The sequence below is a fragment of the Ambystoma mexicanum genome, chromosome 4p (genome assembly GCF_040938575.1).
Source record: "Ambystoma mexicanum isolate Mex_15411 chromosome 4p, UKY_AmexF1_1, whole genome shotgun sequence".
NCBI classification, from domain to species: Eukaryota; Metazoa; Chordata; class Amphibia; order Caudata; family Ambystomatidae; genus Ambystoma; species Ambystoma mexicanum.
In genome coordinates this window covers 144,237,042-144,264,912 of record NC_090927.1, presented here as the reverse complement: position 1 = coordinate 144,264,912, position 27,871 = coordinate 144,237,042, and the positions used below count along the sequence as shown (strand labels likewise).

General features: G+C 47.5%; 1 protein-coding gene across 1 annotated transcript in view; it reads left to right on the top strand.

The window, feature by feature from the left end:
- SELENOI (selenoprotein I) overlaps nucleotides 1–27,871 on the top strand; it is a 330,991-nt gene that overhangs the window by 264,420 nt on the left and 38,700 nt on the right. The gene's annotated exons all lie outside the window — the stretch shown is intronic.

Below are 27,871 nucleotides of genomic sequence, written 5' to 3'. Positions count from 1 at the left end.
TGTCAACATAATCATCAGTATAAGAAGTGCACTCAGCGCCCTTTGGCTTCAGTTCCGTTTTTCCGAGCTAAAGATTTGAAAGAATTATGGCCCGCTTCGGTTCTTCTGTGAATTCGATAGTATTTTCACCCGAAAATGTCTTCTTCGTCAGCTCCATTGACGCCTAAGATGGGCTTCAGGAAGTGCAAAGACTGTGGGTCGAAGATGTCGATCACTGACCCCTACTTCGCAGAGTTCAAAGAGAAAGACTATCAGTCGAGGGATTCGTCTCAAAGTAAAAAACAGTCTCGATCAATAAGTCAATCACGCCATTTCTCGAAGAAGGCCAAGAAACGGTGTCATAGGTCACCTTCGACCTCCAGTGATTCCTCGGCTGAGGTAATGGTGTCCAACTAGATCAGACTCCCCAGCAAAGTGGGATGTGTTTCATAATGAGATGCTCCAGATCTTCGAGAATGCGCCTTCAACCCCCCTCAAAGGACAAGCAGAAAGCTCATGCCCCTGTCGATCTGCAAAAAGACACAAAGGGAGGCAAAGACAAAATCCAAAATCTTCGAAACCGAGCTTTAAGGCGGTTCTACATCGAGAAAGATCTCGATCTGATGAGAAATCGTCAATGTTGGGAAAGATTTCCATTTCATGTGTAATTTTCCCTCCAGTCGTGAACCACCCCCCCCCCCCCCCCCCAACTTTTTGCTTAGTTTAAACACCATAGTCTGGCTTTACCAGTGGAGCCCAGCCTTCTGCTGCACTCCACTGGACATTTTGCTCACTTTGTTATGGGGAAACTGACGTGCCCTTAAAGACAGTCCTTATTGGGAGACTGTTTCCCTCAGTCCTTGTCAGTGTTGCAACTTTTCTGCACCATGTTGTAAGTGCACAATGTACCTTTACAGTACAGTACACTTGGGTCTCTATGCATTTCCAAAGGCCCTAGATATTCTTGAAGGATTTTTTTAGGACAAGTGCGGCTGTGCTTTGGACAGGGCTAGTGGCAGCTTATCTTTTCGAGTATTTTTAACCCTTTCTTGCCATGCAAACCGCGTTTGGCACGAATAGGTGGCCTGGCTCCAAAATGGCCATGCCACAAGGTTCTTTGTCGTATCCTTTGGCCATATTGCTCCTTCACCTTCCCCAGGTCGAGTCGACCCGGGTCAGTCCTTATTTGGGAATGCATTCTCCCACGAAACGCCAAGCTTTTGCAGGCTTCTGCATGCCTTGTGTGTGCCCCCAGGGTGTGGGCTGGACTGTCTGATTCCAATACACATCCTGGGTGCCAGAGAGTCTGCTGTGCTGTGAATGCCTGGGACCACCATGGTCCACGTATGGTGTGCCTGTATGTGGGCAGATCTCCCATTGGGTCTTCTTCGTTTTGGCGCGAAGGAAACTTTGGATAAGAGAGGGCCCCAAACAGCCAGACCATGTTGAGCTCTGGAGTTCTTACTGAACGAAGGATAAGATCCAAGTATCCTGAAACCAAGAAGCAGAGTCTAGGAATCGCTGGTGACCCGCTGGAAGTTTTGGCACCCTGAGCCCGCTGTCGTCCCGCTGGACCCCTCTGCATCTGATCGAACTAGAAGGTCTGGGAAGACTCTTCGACCCATTGGAATATTGGGAACAACTATTCTCGGCACCTTCATCAATCCCTTCAAGTAGCCTTCTCGGAAGTGTTCCTGGACAACTAGCTTGTGCAGAACCTTTGCTCTGTCTCCACCGCCGTTTCGAGAAGGCCTTTGAAACTTGTTATCCCGTAAACCCTGTTCATGGAACTCTCGCCCCGAATTTCGTACTCTTGGTGTTTCCAGGTCTGGAGTAAAGCGAGCCCGAACCGGAGTACACGCGGTTACTGTGTCGCCCAGCCGTGGTGACAAACTTTGCAGGTGCAATGCTTTTGTGCCCCTCTTGCCCCTGAAGCCTGCTGCAGTGAAACTGGCCTGACCCATCCACCAGGAATGGAGAAATCACCACTGTCCCATTTGGGAATCAATGTTGTAGCTTCACCGCTGAAAGCCGCAAGGACGCAGAAATTGCCGCATTTGAACATGCAACCGAAGATGACTGGACTGCCGAAGTTTGGTCAGGGGCGGTGAGTACTAACAAGACTTACCAGTGGCCCATAGCACATCCATCCATTTTTACCCACAGGTGGCCCCTGAGGGGCCCCTCTCCTTTCCACTGCTAGTGTGAATTAGCAAACTATTCCCAACTCTTGGAACCTGTGCTGCCCTCAAGGGGAGACCCTCCACGAACAGTGGAAACACTCAACCATTTCCTGAGCTGCTACAGCCTTTGAAGAGACCCTGTTTGGGCCATCTGCACTGCCGCGTGCGCCAGCATTGCAAGTACATTTAAGCAATAGGCTCCCCTCATTTCAGGGACTGGACTGCCTTTCAGTTAGGACTGTGATTGATGTCGAATTGCCTAAAGACTCTTTGCACTACCTGCTTCCTTCCCTTTTTAGGTTCTGGACCCATTAAGTGCATTTAACCCTCTAGGCCCCTTGGTCTTGTATGTATGTATTTTGATAGGATTGTGTTGGTTTATTCGTATTACTGTGATTATGTGTTGATGTTCAAAGGCCTTGAATAAATGTGCTTGTATTTGTAATATAACTACACCTGACTAGGAGTGATTTGTAAGTGTCCTTTACTCTGTGTGCTCATTGAGGTCTTTCAGTCCCCCTCACCCCTCCTGAGACCTAGTCTTGACCGCCGCCAAGCTACCTTGATTGGTCTGTCTTGCCCAGAAGGTTACCCTGTTCCAAGAAACTAGGCTGGCCTCGTCAACCTCTGCCCATCAGGTCAGAGTTCAGAAATCCATCTTAACAGTCGAGGGCTGCGATGAGTCGGGAACCCAGCCCATCGAGGGTTCAGTCGAAGAAACTTAATACGCGATAGCGTTGATGCCTTTGCTGACACCGTCGGCGTCTTAGCCTGACTAAGGCGATCCCGATCTTCAAAGCCATTGTTGACAATTACCTCGAAATTGTCGAGGCCAGTAGTAGTCCAGGCAAAGGTAAAACGACATTTTAAAAAGTCTTTATCAGCCATCTATGAAGAACAACCTTCTGATGATAACACTAGACTATTTGGTTTACAATTTGTCACCCCTAATGTTCCAGAAGAACTAATCTGTGCCAGAAGAACTAATCTCTGATGAGTCCAGATTAAAGTATTTATATGACAACCTTTAGTCAGCCAGTGGGTTAGATACCTCTCCCGAGTTAGTTTAGCAAACCAGATCCAACTGAACATGCTGACTCCTCATATAGGAAACCAATGAGTAAGGTTACATGGTTTTTAGGCTGCAGCAGGCCTACTCCTACTTTTGAACAAGATGACATGACAGACATCTTGGACCAGGGTCCCCAGAAAAATCCAGTTTTGCCATTTCACACTGCATTACAAAAAGGGTCTCCCAAACTGGGAGACACCAGAAACTGCAGCTGCAGTGAATATACATTTTGCAAAAAATAGACCATCCAGCAGCGACCCAGAGTATCTAACTAAACATCCAACACCAGAAGGTTTGGTGGGTCAGGCTGCTACATCTACTGAGCTGCCAGCATACCCATCCATTCCCTTGATAGGGATGATAAGAGTGGATTCCTGAGCGAGGAAAGTTTTTACTGCTGGCAGTATGGCTTTAAAATCAACTAAAGTGATATTTCAAGGTTTACATTTACCCTATGGGACTGCGTCACTATGGCAGCTGACCACATCCCAGAAGGAGAGGAAAGAGACGGCTTCCTGGCAATCCAGGCTGGGGAGGAGGGGGGGAGAATGTCTCCAGTCAGGTGTGGATACTGCGGACAGCATCAGCAGATCCATGGCAGCTAGCAGTATTGCGCAGATTCGCGTGGTTGAGGCAGTCTCGGTTTGTACCAGATGTGCAAGCTAGACTACTCAAAATGCCTTTTGTCGGCTGGAGGTTGTTTGGCAGATGAGTTTGTAAAACCTGCAGTCCTCAAAGGCGGTGGCTAGATTCCTTATTTCCGCCATTAGACAGCCTCAATACCCCTACTCTGGCTCATCTTCCAGGAGGGGTAAGTCCTTTCGATTCTACTCAGTTGGATGAGGAAGAGGACAAGCTTGTCAAAGAGGTCCGATATGATTCCCTCATGGACGAGGGAGAAGTCATAAGCCAACCCATGCAACATCAGTTTTACCATCTGCCGCCGCTTCAGCTGCCTCAAAACCACTCTGAGGCTTTGACTCTTATGACCCCGGTGGGAGGCAGAATTACTCAGCGTATGAACGAATGGCGAGGCATTACTTCAGATGCTTGGGCACTGGAAACTGTAGTCCAAGGTTACTGCCTTCCTTTATGAAAGAAGCCTCCGGATCATCCACCGGGGAACAGCGCTTTCAAAATTCTGGATCTGCTCCTTGTGCAGGAGATTTTGACCCTGCTAAGAGAAAGGTGCAATAGAACATGTACCTGTAGCGGAAAGGAACAAGGGTTGGTATTCCCCATGCTTTTTGATTACCAAAAAGGACGGAGGATCAAGACCCATCTTGGACTTAAGAAACTTGAACAAGTTCCTCAGGAAGGACAGGTTCATTATGGTTACAATCCTTAAGGCTCTCCAACTCCAAGACTGTATGGTATCAGTGGACCTTCAGGATGCTTACTTTAATGTGCCCATCCCAAGCACAGAAAGTACATTGAGGTTTGAAGTTATCATTATCAGTTTCGAGTACTGTCTTTCGGGCTGACCTGCGCCCTCAGGGTTTTCACCAAGTTGATGGCAGTGGTGGCAGTGAGTCTCAGGAGATGGGGGACTCGCGTCTACCACTACCTAGTCGATTGGCTGATCATGGCTCGTTCACCCGAACAATCCTGGGACATCCCAGCGTAACCTGGCACTCGCTCCACAGACTGGGCTTCTCCTTCAATTACTCAATTACAAGAGGTCCCACATGATACCAGCTCAAAGACTCCAATTTATTGGAGCAGTCCTGGATGCTTCCTTTGGGAAAGCCTCGCCACCCGAGGTGAGAGCTCAACACATTCTGCAGATGGTTACCAAATTCCAGAGTGCCCAGCTTCTTCAGTTCACCTAGCCGGACAGGAGAACACGGTGGCGGATGCTCTGAGCAGGCCGAGCACAGTCTACCACGAGTGGGAACAAGCGCAGTGAGACCTTCAGGAGATCTTCACCCTTTGGGGAACCCCTCAAGTGGATCTGTTTGTGACCGGTGTCAACCGGAAATGCAAACTGTTTTGCTCCAAGGAACGGAGGAGACCGGTTTGTGGTGGACTGGGAATTTCCCCTTCTGTATGCGTTTCCTCCAATCCCAGTCATTTCTCGCGTGATCAGTAGGTTGAAAAAGTTTGGGAAATCCATGCTCCTAATTGCTCCGGATTGGGCCAGGAGGACGTGGTACCTGAACCTTCTGGACATGTCAGTCTACCCTCCAATGCGTCTTCCACAATGAGAGGATCTTCTTTGCAAGAGGAAGTACAGTAGGAAATACATCTCAGCGTAACCTGCCACTCACTCCACAGACTGAGCTTCTCCTTCAATTACTCAATTACAAGAGGTCCCACATGATATGATCAGTGGTCAAGACACTAGGCATTCACTCAGGGTTTCTGAAAGGCTGAGATACAAGGATTGGGACTTTCTGGATGATGTAATGGAGATTTTGCTTTCAGCCAGAAGGCCCGCAACAAAATCTTTGTTCCGCTGCTGTTGGAACACGTTCACCATCTGGTGCAGGGATAAGAATGTGGCTACCTTTCTATATGACACACCTATGGTGCTTTTATTTTTTGTTTTTTGTTACATCTGGCTAATCTGGGCTCCAGATTGGAACAATTAAAGGTTTTCTGGTGGTGCTATGTATTTTCAAGTGCACGCTTTCGGGGGGGGGGAGGGGGAAGCCGCGCGATCATTGGGAGCTGTCGAGGTCCTGATCGGGCAAGGTTGATCGCCTTAGCCGTGAGAGATCCAGGTCCCGTTCCCGACGCCATCGAGACCATCGGAACCTGTGAAGCTTTCCAAGAAGGCGTCAACACCATTGGCACCGAGGCCGTCGAAGGACACTCTCGGGGCTCTGGCCTCGAAGCAGTTGTCGGTCATCGGTGCCCTCGACGCCGTTTGTGGAGGATTTACCGGAGGTGCCCCGGAGGGCTGTGGAAACTCTGAGGAAGGCTCTCAGTAAGTCCGTGAGGCTTTGGAGTATATTTCGGAGGTGGAAGAAGGGTCTGATGAGGAGATGGTTGTGCCTCCTGATGTCCCTGATGGCATGTTGTCTGGTCACAGTCAGATGGAAGAACTCAGTCCTTGAATGATAGCAGTGATCATGACACCTCTCCGGAGGTGGTGTTTGGTAGGCCTGAGCCTGGTACGCATGCGAATCCTCATATAGGTGTCTCATGTCGAGGGTGACTGAATACTTGGGGTGGTCTGCTCCACCTGTTGATTTTCTTCAGGATGATCTGACGGATATCCTGGACCAAGGTCCACCCACTGACCTGGTGTTGCCATTTCATATGGCTTTGCAAAGAAGGGTGGTGTCGGCTTGAACTGCTCCGGAGAGTCTCCTGGCAGTGAATAAGTCTCTTCTGAAAAAATGCGGTCCAGCCAGTGGTGACCCCTGCTACTTGTCGACGCCCTCTACTCCGGAGAGTTTGGTGGTGCAGGCGGGTACGGCCCCCGCAAAGCAGGCTGCATACCCTACCATCCCTCCAGATAGGGACGATAAGCGCTTTGATGGTTGGGCGAAGAAGGTATTTTCATCTGGGGGTATGGCTTTGAAGGCAGCCAACTCAGTTTGTGCTTTGGCAATATTCGCTCACACACTGCAATTGTGCATCTTTGGGGGCTGAGCATATTCCCGAAGGGGAGGAATAGGATGGTTTTCTAGCACTCGTGCAGAATGGCAAGGATGCCATGTGTGAAGCCGTTCAGTCGGGTTTGGACACGGCAGACTGTTTCAGTCGGTCCATGGCTGCAAGCACCGTGATACGCAGGTTTGCGTGGTTGCGGAAGTCTGGGTTTGCACCTGATGTGCAATCCCGGCTTCTCGACATGCCCTTTGATGGTGTCCATCTGTTTGGCAGCAAGGCTGACGAGAGCCTTGAGAGGTTGCAGACCTCCAAAGCTGCAGCAAAGTCTTTAGGCGCTGCAGTACGTCAACCTCCGCCTTTTCATCCTAGGGGACAGCAATGGAGGGGAGGTTCCTTTCGGTACTACTCTTCCTTTGGTAGATCGAGAGGAGCTGCCAGTCAAAGGGGCCACTGTAGGAGTACCGGAGGTGGAAAGCAAGGTACTCGAGGTTCCAAAGCTGCCCGGGCAGTTGCCTCTTTGCCCTCAGGCACTGCTGCAGTCGTGTCCGATCAGTCATGAGGCCATGTCCCATGGTTCGCCGGGTGGGGGCAGACTTGTGCAGCATCGTGGAGAATGACGTGCCATTACTTCAGATGTGTGGGTTCTGGAGATCATAACCCAAGGCTACTGTCTTCCCTTTCGGCAGAGGCCTCACGACAATCCACTGGGGAAGCTCTCTTTGAAGCGTCCGGATCCGCTCCTTGCGCAGGAGATCCTATCTCTGCTGGAGAAAGGCGCCATAGAACTGGTGCCTGTAGCGGAGAGGAACAAGGGATGCTATTCCCCTTATTTTTTTATCCCAAAAAAAGACTGGGGATTGAGACCCATCATGGACTTGCGTTAGCTGAACAAGCTCCTCAGGAAGGACAAGTTCAAGATGGTAACTCTTTCTCAAGTCCTCCAGGCCATTCAACTTCAGGATTGGTTGGTGTCTCTCGACCTCAAGGATGCTTACTTTCATATGCCGATTCATCCAAAGCACAGGAAGTACCTGAGGTTCGCGGTTGGCGACTCGCATTTTCAGTTTCGGGTCCTGCTGTTCGGATTGACCTCCGCCCCGAGGGTCTTCACCAAGCTGATGGTGGTGGCAGCGCATCTCAGGAAAGGGGGGGATTCAAGTCTACCCCTACCTGGACGATTGGTTGATCAGGGCGTGCTCTCCCGAGCAAGCCCTGGATCATCTGTCCATCATCTGCCACTCCCTTCGCAAGCTGGGCTTCTCCCTCAATTTAAAGAAGTCCCATTTGACACCTACCCAGCAGCTCCAGTAAATCAGAGCAGTGCTCGACACATCCCTGGGGTGGTGATCGCCACCCCAGTTGAGGGCTCATCACATTCTGCAGATGGTGGACAAATTTCAACGTGCCCAGAGTCTCCCGGCATTGGAGTTCTTGAGGTTGCTCGGCCTCATGGCATCCTGCATTTTCCTGGTGCCAGAGGCCAGGCTGCGGATGAGATCTCTGCAGTGGGCTCTCAAGATGCAGTGGTCGCAGTTCTCCGGCAGGATGTCGGATCCCGTTCAGATTACACCCTCGGTCGCCCAGGATCTTCTGTGGTGGGCTGTCGAAGGCAATCTGATGACGGGAGCTCCATTTTGGCAAGTGTGGCCAGAGGTGACGATCGTGATGGACGCATCCCTCACGGGTTGGGGAGCTCATGCCAACGAGTTGATAGCTAGCGGCCGTTGGTCTCCATCGGAGTCCAGACTCCACATCAATCTGTTAGAGCTGAGGGCTGTCAGGCTTTCCCTGAAGGCTTTTCTGCCGTCTGTGCGGGGAACACTGTCCTGATTATGACGGACAATACAGTGGCCATGCACTACCTCAACGAAAAAGGGGGAGCAGGGTCACTCCCGTTGTGCAGGGAGGTGATGCAGCTCTTGTTCTGGGCCATTCAGCAGTAAATTTCGATCTCAGCAGTTCATCTTGCCGGAGACGAAAACACGGCGGCGGATGCTATGAGCAGGCCGAGCAGTCTCTCACGAGTGGGAGCTGGCTCAGAAAGTTCTTTTGGAGGTCTTCGCCCTTTGGGGAACCCCACAAGTAGATCTCTTCACCATCAGTGTCAACCGGAAGTGCGAGAGATTCTGCTCACGGGAATTTCCTCCAAGAAGAGCCGTAGGGGAGCGTTCGTAGTGGACCTCCCCACTGCTGTACGCGTTTCCTCCAGTCCCTGTCATTCCGCAGGTGTTGCAGAGGTTACAGAGGTTCGGTTCCCGGATGATCCTCATTGTTCCAGCATTGGCCAGGAGAACATGGTACCCGGACCTTCTAGACATGTCCATCTGCCCTACACGCCGTCTTGCCTACCGAGATGATCTGCTCTCACAGGAGGGGATGGTCGGGGTTCTCCATCCAGAGGTCCAGTCTCTCAGCCTTCATGCTTGGTATCTGAAAGGTTGTGGTATAAGGATTGGGACCTCCCCGAAGACGTGATGGAGGTTTTGCTTTCAGCCAGAAGGCCTGCAATGAAATCCCTGTACCGTTGATGTTGGATAAAGATCTGCGACTGGTGCAAGGTACAGACTGTGGATCCTTTCCAATGTTCCATTCCTTTGGTTTTGTCTTTTTTGCTTTCTTTAGCCCACAACGGCCTGCAAGTGGGTACCATTAACGGTTACCTGGCAGTGCTGTCAATTTACTAAGCGCTTGTCTACGGAATGTTCTTATTTTAAGATCCCTTTGATTTCTCAGTTTCTAAAAGGGCTAACTAATGTATTTTCCACCATTGCCTTTCCAGGTGCTGGGGTGGGTGCCGTGGTGGGATTTGAATTTGGTTTTAAAGTTCCTAATGGGAGCTCCGTTTGAGCTCCCATTAGGAATTCTTGTTCGTTGCGACTGTTGTCCTTTAAAACTGCATTTTTAGTTGCGGTTACTTCCGCACGCAGGGTGAGTGAGTTGCAGGCACTTTCCGCCAAACCACCCTTCACTATATTCCATAAGGACAGGGTTGTCCTTAAAGTGTGGCCTTCTTTTCTTCCAAAGGTTGTGTCGTTATTCCATTTGAGCCAGAAGGTAATTCTTCGGGCGTTTTATCCTCCTCCACATCCTAATAAGGAAGAGGAGAGGCTCCATAGGTTGAATCCTAGGAGAGCTTTGAGTTTCTATCTCTCACGGATGTCTCGGGTCAGAGTGGACGATCAGCTCTTTGTTGGTTATGCTGGAAGACGTTTAGGTCAGGCTGTTTCTAAGCAGACCTTGTACAGATGGATCATTTTGACGATCTGAGTGTTACCGCTTGGCGGGAAGGGCCCCTCCAGTAGGTTTACGGGCTCACTCTACTAGGGGTGTGGCTGCCTCCACTGCCCTACAGAGGGGTGTTCCGATTTGCATTATTTGCGAAGCAGCCACATGGGCCTCTGTCCATACTTTTGAGAGACACTATTCCTTGGACTCTATCCATGGGCAGTATTTGGCCTTTGGTAAGGCAGTCCTTTATTCAGCAATTTGATTGGGCATTCTAAAATTCTAAATTTGTAAATTATTTTTTTCCCACCTCCATACGTTGGTACTGCTTTGGGAAGTCTGTCATAGATGTGGAATACGTCGGAGGACACAATCCCCTCGAAGAACTAGTTACTTACCCTGTATGGTAACGTTCTTTCGATGGGATGTTCCGACGTATTCCACATCGAACCCTCTCAGCTTGCCCTTCTACAGAATTTCTTATGCGATTGCAGCTTACGTTTCCGCAAGGCTTTCGTTCTGGGGAAAAAGCTACAACTGAGGCTACGGGTGCCGTGCGTCCTATATATAACATCTGGTGACGTCGACCCTCGGGGGACAACGTGTCGACGTCATCGACACCGGACGCCTACGCCGAAAGATTTTCCAAAGCAGCGCAGCTGTGGTCATTACCTGGCATCGATGTGGAATACGTCGGAGGAACATCCCATCGAAAGAACGTTACCAGATAGGGTAAGTAACTCGTTCTACTACCCCCAACACCACCCCCATATATACCTTAACCCCACTTACCGTATGCATTTTGCCACAAACAAAAGGGCAAACATGCATTTGGTGAAAGTATAGGTCGGCAGAAGTGGGCTAGATGCCCTCCAGTGCTGCTTTTGGCACTGCCCGAAACCATGCACATAGTGCCCAGAAGCTTGGATTGCTGCTGTCACACCCATAAGAAGGTATTATTGACTCCCAACTGTTCCCCGGTACAACTTTGGGCCCTAGAGACTGGTTGGGTCACTCTGGATCCCGTTTGCTTGCAAAAGACATATCCTTTATGAACATTGTGATTTTTGATGGCCTTCCACATCAGTTTCATTACACAGAGTGCTGCATCTTTCTGTCTTTGGATATTCTGTGTTCTTTCCACAGGGGTGGCTTTTTGTAGTTTTTCCAATTGGTTGTTATTGCATTTATAGAACCTTCATTGGACATGCCTTTATTTTTGACTGTTGTATTTTGCTGTTTGGGCTGCTGCTGTTTCACATTCGCGCTCCTCTTATGAGTATAGCCCACCCACGTGACTGCAAAATGCAAAGCAGATCTTTCTCTTGACTGTCTGTTTTACCTTTGTGATTGCCATCACTCTTGTTTTGTAGAAGTGTGAGGGCTGAGTAGGTGTTTTAAACACAATTCAGCCTTGTACTGCTGCGAGGCAGAAGTCATTTTGTCATAAGGATCCCCTTCTTTTTAACTTGTATATTAATTCTTTGGCTCATGAGCGTTGCACTTTATCCTAGAGGTGCCAGTCTTAGCGTGGTCACGAATCCACTTTTAAGTGGTACATATAACAGTTCGATTAGCGCAGATTCCCTTACATTCTTCAGCGCCCGATTGATCATTATAGCTCCTACATGCATGGCAAAGATCTGCCAATTAATATGAGCAAATGGAAAACACTTATAATTGGAAGATGGAGCAACCTGGGCTACACAGTTTATTAATGGGGTGGAGTTGGTAAGAGCCAAGTCATTCATATATCTGGGGGAAAGTTTCTCTGAAAATGTAAGGAGCTTTGATCAGGTCAACAAACAAATTGCATCCATGGCACAAGCGTGTGGTGGCATAGTACAGCTATGTAAACAACCTGCTAATTTATACTGCAGGGGCAGAACGCCAAATCCCGGTCCATTGCCCTGCTTGGCTCAGAATAATGGGGCTGTGAAAACAGAGCACTTCAACTGGCTTATGAAGGTTTTCTCAAAAGGCTTTTATTATCGCCTTCCTCTACACCAAATTATGCAGTCCAACGGGTATATCAGTGAGGTCTTAAAAATGAGTTGAAATCTGACGTGGATGGCCGTTGGGTGTCATGCCCACGCATCACTGAAGCAAGTGATTCTGCTTTTTATGCTATCCTGTAACTGTGCAAAGAGAATTCCGTGGCCTTTGTCATCTTTGTTCTGCGCTGCGCTTGGTTATTGTCTTTTATGGTTCGAGAGGCCTGACTTAATTAAGGGAGACCAGCACCAGGCAAAGAAACTACTCGTCATACGCTACAGGGATCTCGGGGAATAAATCCAGTCGGCCAATCCTCTTATGAGATTACACTTTATTATCTCATTATATGGTCCGCCTTAGAATTGCTTCTTGTGAACCACAGACATTGCCAAGAGAAAACATCTTACCAGATTTAGATACATTTTCTATTGTCAGCACACTAACCAGATACTATAATGTAACATCGACCCCTCCACCCCCACATTGGGCTCTGACATGGCCAGTAATGGGCCGCCGCTCGGACCTCGGCGAAGACTGTGGGTGGTTACTGACCATGGTAGCCCCCGGCCAAGCAGGTGAAAGCCATTCACACCCTGGGATTTCACCAGGATGCAAATGGTTTTCTTTTTCATTGGGGGATGAGCTCAACGCAAAGTGCGCGAGCCCAACTCCGGACTGGAAAAAAAGATTAAAAAAATGGCTGCCACCATTAACATGAAAAAGGGACTTGGTCCCTGTTTAGAATGTCAGTGGCCATAAAAAAATGTTGTTAAATGGTCACTGTCATGTGAAAATGAAGCTAGTCCCTCTTCTATTTTATGCGGCAGGTGCGGGCATGATTCTAGAATTGTACCCAGGAAAGACAGGTTGTGATTGATCAATCTGTCTTTCCCAGGTGCGAATATGAAAAATCGTGGTAATGAAAATAATCAGTTACGTAACTGGCAAATCACATGGTGTTTTGTTGTTCTCAGGAGTGAGTAAATGATGTACATTATTTGCATCTATACATACAGATACGCTTAGCCATCAGCCTATTTTTGGGGAGGTTTAATTTCTGCATATAATTAAGGATAAATGTTTATATCCATTCTATTAAAGCAAACCCCATATCCGCCAAAAGCACCTTTCCTTAAAGGCTCTCGTTTTCGCTCTAGGATTTCTCTAATACTGTATAGAAGGAGATGGAGAGCCGAAGCGCATGGTGTAGACCTGTTGAACCATGATTCTCGCTTAGGGTGCGAGAGGTCCTGTGTTCAAATCTGAGAAGAGCCCACATTTATATTTTATCTACAGAATTTTTAGGAATGTGGTTATTCAAAAATATGGCAAACTGGATTGTGCAAATATGGCTTGTGCTGGATTCGAAGCCGGGACCTTGCGCAATTGCAGTAGAACCATATCCCTAGACCAACAGGCAGGATGGAATTGGGAGCTGGGAGGAGGCTAGTGCTTTTCAGCCATGAGAGCTTTCCTGTTTTGCACTGGTAGGGGACAAGAGAAAGACTAACAATGGCCTTGTCCTGCCTGGTTTCCAAAGCTCCAAAGCAGACTGTTTCTCAATTTGATAAATCATGTCTATAGTGGATCTGGAGCCTCAAAGGTTTATATGAGGCTCCCAAAACATCAACCTTAACCACCGGATCAGTTGCAGCCACAGAATTAGTAAGAACAATGATAACAGAAATAACAAACCCAATGCACCATCAAGAAGGAGGATATCAATGAACCAAGCATAATGAACACATAAGCCCTTAAAAGCACCATTCAGTAAATTTCTCCCCACCCTAGGCAGTTCCACTGGGTCATACAAATTGGCAGCTGCGTTAAGCAGCAGGATGCATTAATTATGCATAAGAGATCCGCTAACAGACCCTCAGGCCTCTCGCTAGTATGGACCATGTGCTCTGCCAGCAAGCAAAGCTTGTTTAGCCAGACCTCCGAAGAAGGTCGGTTACGATTCCAACAATGTTGCTTTACATTCTTTGTGTAGTTTAGTTTTAATGTTAGTTTTAGATTTAATAACACCTAAACGATGCCATTTCCAATGTTTACAGACTTCAACATTTTATTAAGAGTAACCTTACATTTTTTCCAATACATTTCTCCATGGATATATTTGTAAATATTTATATTGCAGAACAGGTGACGGCAGCACTTTAGTTCAGGTTAAGTTGGACTTTCCCATATTAATGGCACTTTTCTCAGAAGCTAATACTGCCACTCTAAACTAATAAACCGCAAATGTATTTTTTTAAAAAAAAAAGAATATTATGACTTTCTGTACAGGATGGGTAAAGTTATAGATGTGTTCCCAAAAGTTGCATTTCTCATGCAAACTGATTATGAACCTTGCTCTTATATGGAGAAAAATATGCTGGATGTTTCTGCTCCAAACCCGTGCAAGTAGCAGGCATCTGGTTCAACTCTCGATGGTCATTTGAACTGGTGAAAATCTGTTCAGCGTTTTTCATTAAATAAAAAAAGGAAAGTAAGTCACAAATGTCAAAAATGAGTTGGCGATTTCAATTTCGCGGACTAAACACATGGTACAAATGCGAAACTAGACAGTAATAAAACTGAACTTCTCCGGCATGGGGTCTGGAATGGATTCACATGCTTATGAATATTCTTCGTCATAAGGCCGGGAATCCTTGGTAAAAGAAAAATGTTTTACTTTCACTTACAAACTCTTTCTCCTTTAAACCAATCCCTGAGCTCTGGGTCATACTGCCCCAGCCCATGACTACCCTCTCCCTAAACCCCTCCTTTGGCAGCCATCTTCAGATTTTTACCGCACGTTCAAGTGTTTTGGAGCCCTCGTGTTTTGCTCTGTGAGCTTATCTATGATTTTTGATGCTTTTTCTGTAAAAGTTTTTTTTTTTTTTTTTTTTTTTTAAATAGAGCCTGTGTGCTCTTTCGTTCCTTTACCCGGCAAGCGGGGATCCATTTGTCGGCGTCCGTCATCCCTCAAGGGCAAGAATAATCGAGTTTTCATCAAAGGTTCCAAAAGGGCATCGGGCCTACACCACACGCCAGACCATGTCAGAGGAGAAGGACGGAGATTCTCTCTTCAAGCTCTTCTCCAGCTGCAGATTAAGGAACGTGTTTGTGGAGGACAAACGCTCCCAGTGCATCTGTCTCCAACCGGATCACATGGATGAGGATTGCAAAATTTGCCTGGGATTCATCAAATGCACCATGAAGGATCGGCACAGCAGATTGGTGGCGTGGCTCAACGGCAAGGCCTCTACCCCGTGCAGAAAGCCGGGGCATGCCTCACCCTGGACTGGTCGGTCAGAGGAGCGGGCGTCTAAGTCCTTTGAGGGTGCTCCATCTGTGGGGCCCAAAACAAGGCCAAGCACTGCAAGTCTGTTGTCAGGTTCGCCATGCAAGCAAGGTCCCGCGACGAGCCGGGCACGAAAATCATCACAATCTGCCTCTATCTCAAGCCATCGCTCCAGCTCCTCTTCAAAGAGGAAGTCGGGTAACCCCAGGTAGCTGCGGGAGATGCCAGAGAATGTCAAGGCGCTGAGTAAGGTGACTGATCTGCGCCTGAAGGCCCAGGTGATCCAGGAGAAGTAGTCCTCGACAATCGAACTGGTGGCAGCCACCCTCTCGAAGGTGAAAGGGGCTGACCCGGTCCAAGGGCCCCGGCTACACCCAGAGTGGCCCTTCCTTCCAGGTGGGAGGCCTCGGCCAAGTCGTTGGAGAAAATGGCAGAGAAGATGCCTGCCCCGAGACCGGCTCCAACCTCTCAGGACGTAATGAAGGGGGGAGTAGTGGAGGCCTCTACGGTGCTCCTGGGCATGGGTATTTCTTCAGACAAAGTGAACATTGTGTCCGTTCACACGGTCATGGCGGACGTGGGGAACGACAACGACGCCGGAAACTCGGAGGACAACTGTGAAATCGTCAAGGGGGGGCGGCGGAGCCGACGACCACGTAGGCGCTGGGCCCAGCAAGCCTACTTCCCCTCCTCGTCCAGAGGGTTCCATGTGTTAAAATCACTGCAAAAATGGCAGTTTACACAAAAAATTGCATCAAAGCCTGGGTTTTGCCGCTGCAATCCATGTAAAGGATGCAGTGAAGACCCCTGCAACTCCCAGACCCATTATACCATTTAAGGGGAGCGGCGGGCACCCCCGCTCCCCTTAAATGATATAATGGGGTACACCTTTACCGGGTCAAACCATGGCATTTTTTGTAAAGGTGACATTTTTGCTGCAATTTTATTACTGCATACCCTCCAGAGATGTGTTGCTGGGACATACTATTAACTCTCCACACGCTTGTGTCGGAGATTCAGAGGAGGATGCCGATGGCACTCTCGGCGCCGGCCCCGGTGGCAACAGGCTCCTCGGCGAAGAAGAGGAAATGGCATCCCACGCCTCAACTGCCTCACATGCCCCCCCGCCCCTAGGAACACAGGATCGGACACAGCAACGACTGACACAGATGGAAATGGCAGCATATACCTGCCGACGAGAGCTTCTCCAACGGATGAAGTGGGATTGTTCCACGCCATGGATGCCCGCAAGTCTGAGCTCTACAGCTGACGCCAGAAGAGACCAAGAAGGAGGGTTTCCTTTACCAGCGCCGTGAGGCAAAGAGACCATTCTGGCAGTGCCTCTCCTGGACGATGTCTCGGATGAGGGCTTGGCAAATGAGGAATCCCTGAAATGAAGAGACCTTTGGCCATGGGGCCAGCGGTGTGGGCTGCACACCCTGAAACCACTGTGAAGTGGTATAATTCAAATAAATATATTCCCTCAAGGTTGGTTCCTTTTTTTTCAATTTATTTTTATTATTGTTCAATTAGGTTTGATTAGCAAAGTGTGCCAGTCTTCAAAATGAATTTGTCTGGCAGAAAAAATCACATGGATGACCTATGCATTTCGGGTTGAAACCCTTCCTCAGGGCCTGTGATTACACCTATTAATTAATTAATTGGTCACATAATCATCGCATAGTAAATACCAGACACAAATTCCAATTTTCAAAGCAAAATTATCAAGGTCACCATACCATATGGTAAAATAAAAAAACACATAAGCATATTCAAGGCATATCAAAACGACATAATGTCATACGTTACCCAAGTTTCATTCAAGTGTCGTGTGTAACACAAAAAAACATGTAGATATGTAAAAGTAAAAAAGAGGAAAAGAAAAGAAACAAGGAAATAAGAAAAAATTACAAAAAGATGTATAAAGAAACGTCAATGCATTATACCATCACATATTATATTACAAGCGTCATTAGACCTCCATGCAGTCTGTAAGCGGTTAGCTAGAACTGCATCACTAACCTGTGAATTGTGTAGTTGCAACAACTAACGTAGATTCCCTCTGGCGGTCAAAACAGCGGGACTGAAGTACGATCGGCTGAAGTCTCTGTAGAGAGATCAGCCGCGTTAGATGAAAGGGTATATTAGTGTACGTAAGTATGCTGCCGTTCACATCATAGTGAGAATGCACTTACTTGAATTCTGAATGCTGGGACCCTTCCGATGCTGAACGCGATCACGCACGTGAACCTCAGAGTCCCTGCTATGTTGTTGCAAGGTTGCCTAGGCTACCGTTGCTCAGTACTTGTCAGCCATATTGCGAGGTGTAAACTCAATGAATGACACGGGGCTAATCTGGTGGCCATGTTAGCATGGCCCAAAATTAAATGCAGTCTGATGTACTGTAAACAGACCTGCTGTGTATAATGCTATGGATGCTAATATCTTCTCAATGACATACAAAATCATGAATTACCCAGGCGAAAAACCTCGATACGTTACAATTGCTAAATGAATATAAACACGTACAAGCACATACATAAAAAATGACCTGAATAAATTGAAGAAACATAATCACAAATACCACAAAGTCAAATGACTGTTCGAAAAGGTAACGGGCGAAAAAGCAAAACAAATACAACAATAATAATAATAAGAGAAATAATAAAAATGGACACACTGACAATCGTCCTACAGATCGTAGTGACGATGTTGAAGTCCATCAAAACTTGACTATATAACGAGGACAAACGGTCTGAGAACCGGATGTGAGGTTCATAAAAAACAACTCAGATCCAGCTCTTCATTCATCCCTTCTGGAGCAATTGGTCCCATTCTTTCTATCCATTGTGCTTCTTTCTGAGCTCTGTTTTTTCATATTGCAGGTTTGACCTTTAGTTGGTATAACTTCTAACACTACAAATTTAAGCTGGGCAACTGTATGTCTGTTGTCGCACCACTGATCTATTGATCAGTCTGATGCAGGATTTATGCTCATTCATGCGGACGCGTACCTTGCGTGCAGTTTCTCCGACATAGTACTGAGCACAGGGACACTTGATGGCGTGAATCACATTCTCTGATAAGCATGTAGCATGACATTTCAATTTGATCTGCTCTCCTGTTCTGGGATGGGATATGTAGGCTCCTTTAATTGCATTGTTGCAGTTTCTGCAACACATGCACAGATATGTGCCTGGATGTTTATCTGGTGTTCCCAGTTTGCCACCTTTTTTGATATGCGTGTCGACTAACAAGTTTCGTAAGTTGTTACTTTTTTGATAAGCAAACACTGGAGGGTTCGTAAAGTGGTAGGTTACGCAGAATACTGGGTGGGTGAAAGCTCATTCTATGAACACAGATTGTTTCTATCTGTGGGTATGGTGTATACTGTTGTGGAAATTCTTGAGTTTGTGATGATGATCTGTACGTCCATATAGTGAACATTAGGATTGCCTACTTCCATGGTAAATTGTAGTTGACTGTCAATACTGTTAAAAAAAATATGAAAATTTTTGTTCTTCACGACAACCTGACCATACTCCAAAAACATCATCGATGTAACGTATCCATTTTTTAAGATGGTCATTCCATTGTGGATTGCTGGTAATGTAGGTAGTTTCAAAGTTGAACATGAAACTGTTCGCATACGATGGTGCCATGGTGGCTCCCATGGCCGTGCCTGCAAATTGGTTGTAATATGTGCCATTGTATTCAAAACATGAATGTGTTGCAATGAAATTTAGGAGTAACATCAATAATTCTTTGTTCGCTCCAATGGATCCTGTTTGTAGCAGGAGTTTCTCTACTGCCTTTTGCCCTAAGTCGTGTGGGATGCTACGTTAAACACTAGTAAAATCTATAGTAAATATGGAATCCCGCCTCAGCCCCAGCGAAAAGAGACTGGCTGGAGAAGAAATATCGGGTGCCGGAGTCTAGTGCCTGCAATTGCAGCCCTCCTCGGATTTGGTGGTCTTGGCAGCTGCGAGGAAGAAGTCCTCGAATCCATCATCTTCGGCCACCGTTCCCCCAGACAGCGAGTGGAAGAAGTTGGATGCCATGGGTTGAAAGGTGATCTACTCGGCGGCAACAATGGTCAAGGCAATGCTGGCCAGGTAAGACAGGGAGCTGTGGTACAAGATGGCCCTGTTGCTGAAATTTCTCCCCGACAAGTGGGTCGAGGCACTGGAAAACCTCGAGGGGGGGGGTGGCATTGGACCATGCCATCACCATGGCCCTGGACATCGCAGACACAGGGATCCGACAGATGGGGAACGGTGTCTGCCTCTGTCATCGTGGCTGGCTGAAAGCCACCTATTTTTGGCAGGAAGTTCAGATGAGGGTCCTGGACATGCCTTTCGACTGAGACGATCTCTTTGGGAAGGTTTTTGACGGGTCGTTTGCGAGCTATCAAGACTGACACAGAGACGGCCTAAGCACACTGCAGCAGCATTGGCCTTCCTTTCGTGCCTTAGGAGGCAAATCCGGAAGAAAATCAAAGGGTTTTGGCCGGGGATCGTCCTTGTACTGCGACCCTCCCGTTGCACGACCCAGGAGGCCTACAGGGGTCGTCGCAAGGCATTCGGAGGTGGCCACTGTTGTCGCTCGCAAGGCGGCCCGCAGGCCCTGAAGCAGGATTGAACTGACCAGGACGTTGGGCCCCCACCCATGCACCCCGGTGAGAGGCCGGCTGGCCGACTTCGTCAGCGAATGGGAAAAGATCTCCACCAACCGATGGGTGCTGGATGCTCTCGCCCATGGACACTCTAGAGTTCCAGCAGAAGTGTCCGCCGATACCACCGGTGGCCCGGCAGGAGCAGCACATACCTCAGCTCCTGCAGGAAGTATGGGCCATGCTAAGAAATGGGGCGATAGAGCTGGTACCAAGGCGACTCCAGGGTTCTAGAGTCTACTCCAGATAGAAGGCCCATTCTCGACCTGCAGCGGCTAAACAAGTACCTCAAGTCCCAAAAATTCAGGATGGTCACGTTGCAACACGTGCTCGGCCAACTTGACGAAGGGGATTTCCTGACATCGCTGGATCTAAAGGACGCTTACTTTCACGTCCCCATTTCACGAGAAACATCACAAGTTCCTGCGCTTCGTCGTACAAGGTCAGCATTCCAAGGGAATTGCATACAAGGGAAGGCCCTTCCCTTCAGACTGAAGTCAGCACCCAGGGTGTTTACGAAGTGCCTGGCACCAATGGTGGCCCATCTACGTCTGCAAGGGATACACGTGTACCCTTACTGCGAAGACTGGCTCATCTGGCTCAAGTCAAGGGAGATCGCTGGCCAACACACAAACGGGACCGTCCAACTGCTGACGGATCTGGGGTTCTCGGTGACCTATTCAAAGTCCTGCTTGATTCCATCGCAGGATGCGCTGTTCCTGGGGGCTAGGCTCAACACTGTCTCCTGCCTGGCAGCCCCCTCGGAGGAGAGAATAGCAGCCATTCTGGGCAAGGTGCAACAGCTGTTGGCACTGAAGATTGCCACGGGGCGAACAATCCAGTCGCTGCTTGGCCTGATATCATTCTGTATCTACCTGATCAGACTCTGTAGGTTGCGTATGCGGCCCCTTCAGGAATTCCTGGACTCTCGGTGGGTCCAGATATCGGAAGCTTTGCAGACAGGATTGTGCTTGACAAGGAGTTCCGTCGAACAATACGTTGGTGTGTCGTGCATGCCATCATCGCCGGGGGGGACGTTATTCCAGAGCCCCCCATACCAAGAATTGGTCACCATGGACGCATCCCTGGAGGGCTGGGGAGCCCACACCGGACATCTCCACGCCAGAGGCCTGTGGCTACCGGAGCAGAGGGACCTCCAAATCAATGTACTGGAGCTGTGGGCAGTGTTCTGGGCTCTCAAGTCGTTCGTTCCATCCCTCAAAGGCAAGGTGATGAGGGTCTTCATGGACAATACCACCACAATGTTCTACATCCGGAAGCAGGGGAGCACCAGATCCACCGTGCTCTCCAGGGCGGCGCAGGACTTTTGGCACTGGGCCGTCACCCAGGGAATGTTTCTCATTCCTTTTCACCTGGCGGGAGTCGAGAACACCATCATTGACTCCCTCAGCAGGGAACTGCGCTCTTGCCACGAGTGGGAGCTTCAACAGGATCAAGTGGACAGTCTCTTCCTCAGATGGGGCAGACCCCAGATCGACCTGTTTGTGATGGTGACAAACTCCAAATGCCAGAGATTCGCCAGCAGGTTCCACCAGCTGGGGAATAAGGGGGACACCTTCTCCTTCCCGTGGGAAGGTCTGTTCCTATACTCGTCCTCCCCCCCAGCCTGCGTTGACGCGCCTCCTGCTAGTCATCGGTCAACTCAAACGGTGCAGGATTTCTTGTAGATAGGAATGTTGCGTCTGTTTCGTGAAACTGGTTAAAACATTCATGCATTTGAGATTAGAAGGGTCATTCTTTCGCTGTTGCTATTCCATGCAATGCAGGTATGTACTTGAGAGACAAAAGGCAGCAGTGGTGAATTGCTCTGGCAAGTATTAGGATGTACGCCGCTCAGCAGCTGCTCTTCCTCGTCGCAGTCCTAGGCAGGGGAGGTTCGCCTTGCTCAAGGCCGCCGACAAGACCGCCATGTAACGCACTATGTGCGCCCTGTCCACACTCGAATTCAACGAAGGGCACCTGTTCTAAGTTTTGAATCATTATCACATGTTCGTTTTTCGAAGTGCCCTAATAAAATGAAAATACAAAACACACTAATTGGAGTGATTTAGCGAATAATACACATGCGAGCCACAATAACGTTTTGATGCTAATAAAAACTAGAACATCGCGTCCTGCTCACGTGAGACTGCAAGGGATTGCGCAATGTTATGCTTATGGCTCGTGGAAGTAAAGTGCCTTGAAAGCTCAGGTGCCTGACCTGCTGTGCATCGCGGATTCATGGTCATTACGTCTCTCGGCAGCTGATCTTGTGTTTTCACCCATGTGATATGATCCACTTGTGCAACGTATTTGCTGTCACACGTGCTAGTGCAAGTTTCTACACACTGTGTTCGCAGTTTTTGGAAGTAAAACCGCCTTCACACTGTTGGCCTTATTGCAGTGGTACCAGTACAAACTAGGACCAGGCCCCTCTCTGTTTTGTCATAACCATGTTTGAATGCTTGAGGGTTGAAAATGTGTTTCAGCACGTGAATATAATTCATATTGGGTGTGTTTTTACGAGCGAACGCCGGCTGATTTTTGCACAAGGCTGCCATCTCCTGGTCGCATTATAAAATGTTCCCGGTTTTTTTATTATTTATTTATTTATTTTTAGGCGATCTCAAAAACTTGTCCTGGAAATGTGACGGTTCAAAAAAGAAATTGGATTTCCTTAAACTGCTCGATTAAAGAAATTCAAAACGTGTGTATCAATTTGTCTTGTGCTGAATCGGAGTGCAGGCGGGGCAACCTAACAGCAGCGCTGTACATGGACATGTTTTACTTTGGGGTCCCACCAGTGATTTGGGACCCGCCCCCTATCCTCCCTCCCTGCCCCACAAACATTTTCCTCCAAGAAGATTTATCATGAACTCGTGATAAATAACCCAAGGGAGCAGCATGCCCTGTGATGTTTGAAGTTACTGTGGCACTCTGGCTGCTTCCACACATGACTGAGTGAGTGCCGGTATGTGGGGACTCGAGGCGACGGGTGCCGAAAAGTAGATGGCCGAGGATTGACCTTTTGGTCACCATCTTCCTTGCCTCAAAAGTGTAGTTGCGTTGGCGCTTGACTAGACAATGCTGCGGTAAATATAAATGGCAGAATGCAATGCGAGGAGAGCCTACGTTTTGTGTGCGTGCACGCGCGCACACGTCAACATCACCTATTCCCTTGATATGGTGTTCCTGATGGTAATAGAGGGTGCACCCTCATGAAAAAATCTAAACCTATGGTAAGTATGAAAATCAGTTGCTGGTTTTTAGTTTAAGAAAATAGTTGTATACAAGAGGATCTTTTCAGTGATTTTTATTTTATTATTTTTTCTTTTTTTTTTTAATTTGCATTTTTAAAGCGCTCACACAGCCCAGGGGCATCGAGGCGCTGTTACGGAAATATGTCTTAGTTGCGTATTTATAATGCGCTTAATACCCAGAGGTTTCTAAGCGTGGACCCTGGGATCAAACCTGTTTTGCTTCGTGTCATCTTGCTTGCAAGGCGAGCGCGTTGCTACTGAGCTATCCTCCTGGGACGATTTTTATATCACTTATATTTCATCTGATTTGATTGATATGGCTGAATTATCAACCTTTAAAAATCAACAAATAGATCATTTGTTAACAATCCAAACACAATACCGGACAGTATAAATGAGAAAAATAAGTTATAATACAACACTCAAATATTTGAACGATTATACTACGAATCATGTAGCATTCATCACTTCCAAAAACCACTCTAAATAACATAATTACAGCATCATTACGCTCCAACCAAGGTACTAGTTGCTAAAATCGGGGATGAACATTGACCTCTAAAAATCAATTCCCACGTCTTCTCTTCAGATAAACTCTGAAGGGTTCAAAAAATGTAGTCAAAGGCTACTTTCTTAATTCATTGAGTTTTGGGCAGCATGTTATCAAATGTTTTAACTTCAAATGTGTTTGCAAAATCGAAATCTATCAACTTGAGACGCATTCAACCTTGTCCCTATGACTTCTCTCGTCGGCCGTAGGTTCACCCGTAGTCTTAAAAACTCGTTAAGAATTTTATTGCAAGGATATTTCTTTAAATATTTCAGTAACGAGTTCACTGCCTTTGATTCATATCTGAAATTATTAAAAATCTTGTAATTATTGCACTGTTCCCACGTCATGCACCAATCCTGTCTTCAAAACATCATTTTACCCTTTTCAAGCCTGCATATTCAAGTTCCAAGCAAGATGGCCTCTGCATCTTGGGTTTGCTGACTCATCCTCCAACAATCTTCCAAGGAAAGGGCTCACAGCACTTTTCTTTAAATGCACAATAATGTCCGTTTAACAATGGGCGATAGCGAGAGAAGCCCTAACTCGTACCGAACAAACTGGATCGGAACCCCCCAAGAGAGTGCTAAAACGCTGTTCCAGAATTTCCTCTGTGAGTTTCCAATCCAGGTTGTGCACAAAGTGTAGCTTCAACTCCATGGGCGAGGGTTGGTACCACCTTTTACTTATAAAACCTAATTAGCGGCTCATAGAAGTATCTTCTGAACCTTCTGTGGGTAACCATCCCTTGATAGGCAGCTGTTTTTGCCTTTTGACTTCACTTCGGTAAAGGACTTCAGACAAGTTGTCGTTGGTACAAACCCCCAAATGTGTGTACTCCTGTACCATCAATAGCGAGTTACCATACAATCTCAATTTTAGGTTAGTTGTCGATTTCGGGTTGAAGCACATCACATTTGATTTCATGATGTTAATTCTAAACCCGTTATTTTAGGCATATTTCTCTAACATTGAGAGCTGTCTCTGCACTCCCACAGGCGTCTGGTCCATTAGCACCAAATCGCCTGTGTGTAAGAGTCTTGAGACTAATGGTTGCCCACTTTCGGGGGAAACGATCGAGTTCTTGTCAGATACAAGCCTATTTTAGCAATGAATGTTAAACAAAGCAGGGGCCAAAATGCATCCCTGCTTTAGCCCTCGGTCGGGATAGCTTTGGTCAAGAGGCCCTGGCCGTTTAGTCTAACCTGGATAGATGTTTCTGAATGGAGCTCTTTTATTATCGCCAGTAATTGCTGAGGGCTTTCCCTAATTTTAAAGTTTGGCCCATAAATTTAATCAATCTACTGAGTCAAAGGCCAACTTAAAATCCATGAAGGCCAGAACTGGCCCGAGAGGTGGGCTTTCCTTTGGATTATTGCTAAAGTGGCCAAGATGACCGAGGTACCCAGCCACGCAATACCTTGATCGGCACAGTTCCAATATCCTGGCTTTCCTAAACCGCGCTATCAGCTGTCCAAACACCAACCGGGCAAAGACCTTACCCAAACTCCCTTATTAAAAATCTGCCCTACTACGTATTTCCCCCACTCCTCTGAGGAAGAGGAACCCTTCCGTCCTCCAATATTTTAAACATGATGTTCAAGACTCATCCACACGAGAGGCCAAAAATCTTGGACACCCTGTTAGACAAGCCATGGAGGCCTGGTGCTCGTGAGTTGCTGGGTTTTGTAACTTTCGCGATAATGTCGTGTAACTCAAAGGGCAATACCCATTCAATTCGATTTAGCCTTTCCTTTACCAAGCCACCCCCGGCTTCTCTTGAAAATAAAGCACTGAATGGTTCCCAAGTGCTTCTTCAGATATCGGGTTAAGCTGCAAGGCTCGTTGTTGAATTCTGTTAAGATTCAACACAGCCAAAATCTCTGTTTTTGGAGGCTAAAGCCTTCAACATGAGCTCAGCATCTCTTTGAGCCAAGATAGCTTTGCCCTTTAAGCCAGTTTTTTATTTGCTGTTTTAGGGGCTTAATCTTTACCCGGCCCTCCTCTGATCGTTGCTTCCCCAAGCGTCTAATTTCAGCTCACATAGACCTCTACTTCGCTGGTATGTCTGGGTCGAAAGCATGCTTGTGAGTGAACACTGAACGCTTGACATTAGTATGTTTAACCAGCAACAGGTTCAAAACACTGGTATAATCAGTTGCCTGGTGGCTACTGTTCACTCTATTGCAGGGGACATTATTCACTAAATATTTATTAAGAGTCGCCAGAAATCGATCATTCCAGTTGAAATGATTTTCACCTGCACTAATTGCTAGATTCGCCCAATAGGTGTCGTTTTCCAATTCCATTTATTGATCAGAAAATCGGGATGTCTTCTTGTGATCACCGGGGCAGACACCCTTCTACCGCCATTATTACTTCTATTCATTTATAAGCGGTTGCTTAGGCAAACCGCAGGCTTGATGATTGGATTTGCGCACTGATGCGTTAATGGCCCGCACCCTTCTGTTAGCACGGCTTTGTTTGCAAGGGACCCTCACGCCTGGAGATCTTCTCCCATAGACATTCTAACCAGGTTCTACAGGTTTTCCTAGGCTTCTATTTAAAAGTCTGCATTTTGTTAGTGCACTTTTGGTGGTCATGAATTCGAACAGTTTTTTTTAATTTTTTAAATGTGGGTTCCACCATGCCCCTCCCTCCAGCACACACCTACACACATGATTTCGAGCAAAATGCACAAACAAAATGCAGACTCTTGAATAGAAGTCTATGAAAACACGTATTACACCTAAATATAAACTTGGAGCCAGAGTCTCTGGAGACCGCACCTCTTTTTCAGTGAAGCCTGCGAAACCCCCATGGCTGTCGGAAACTCTGCGAAAGAGAGAAAAGGAAAAGAACGGAAGGTACATATTAAAAAAAGAAAAGGCAAACACAAATGTTACGCCGTACCAATGATAATGAGCGCATGCAGCTCACTATTGGTCTACTCTGAACCAATCGGAATGTTCGGCCTGCAGGCAATAATTACTGGTATTCACTGCTGAACATTCTCAGTTCAAAAGCAATCAGGACCACAGTGCACTATGCAGGCAACAAGTTATTTCAACAAGTCGCACCCTTTGTGGGAGGACCTTTTATTTCACAGCACCGAAGTGAAGCTAAACCGCGGGGAAAGGGTGTAGCTTAGTTTTGGACTGTTTACTTGTGCATTACAACGGATTCATGGTCATTGTAAGCCTGTTCTACTTTCAACTCAGTTTGTAATTAAAATGCTTAACTTATGAATACATTGTTACTTAAAAACTAACATTTAATTTACTGACAGTTGGGTGTCTACTTTAGTTCTGAATAAATTCACGTTTTCTTGTCACCACCATTTCCCTGTGTGCTGAAATAGCCTTATAGAGCTTAGGGGCTTGGCATGATCGCTTGGCATAAGGACCCTTCTGCAGCATATGGCCCTCCTCATAGCCTCGAGCTATACCCTCTGGGTGTGGCATCAGCCAGCGACAGTGAGCCCCCCGTCAGCCTAGAGTATTGCACTTCCATCTCTGGGCTTGTCACGCATCTCCGCTCCCGGGTCCAACATCGCCAGCTCATTGGATTCGTGCACTATTAATCGGCGCAGTTGGCAGGGCGGCGTCTTGAGAGCCTCACAGCACTATATGTTATGGCCCCGAGTGACGTGGAGGCTTGGAAGGAAAGATGGGACTCATGCTGTCACCCATTTCCCTGCAGTTGGGGTGCATCAAGGCAATTTGCACCCAGTCGGCTGGGTGCATGTGGCATATCTCAATGAGAAGTGTGTGGGGGGGGGGGAGCCATTTTGGAGTGGCAGTGAGTAAAGGATGCATGTTGGGGTGTGGGCGGTAGTCCATTTTCTATTTCCAGAGATGCAAAGCTGTAGGGACTCACCCATAGGGGACCTGGCATGCAGCGCCTGGGAGGTTCGAGAAGGTCAGAGGGGAACAAAGAGGCGAGTTTGGGAGCAGCAGATGAAGCTGTGGGGAGGCAGGACTGTAGCAGAATAGCATCTGGGTCCCAGTGGGTGCCTCTGGGCCTGCCAGGAACCTCGGTATACAGGCAAATGATGCCAGCTCTCGTACCTGACTGGCTCA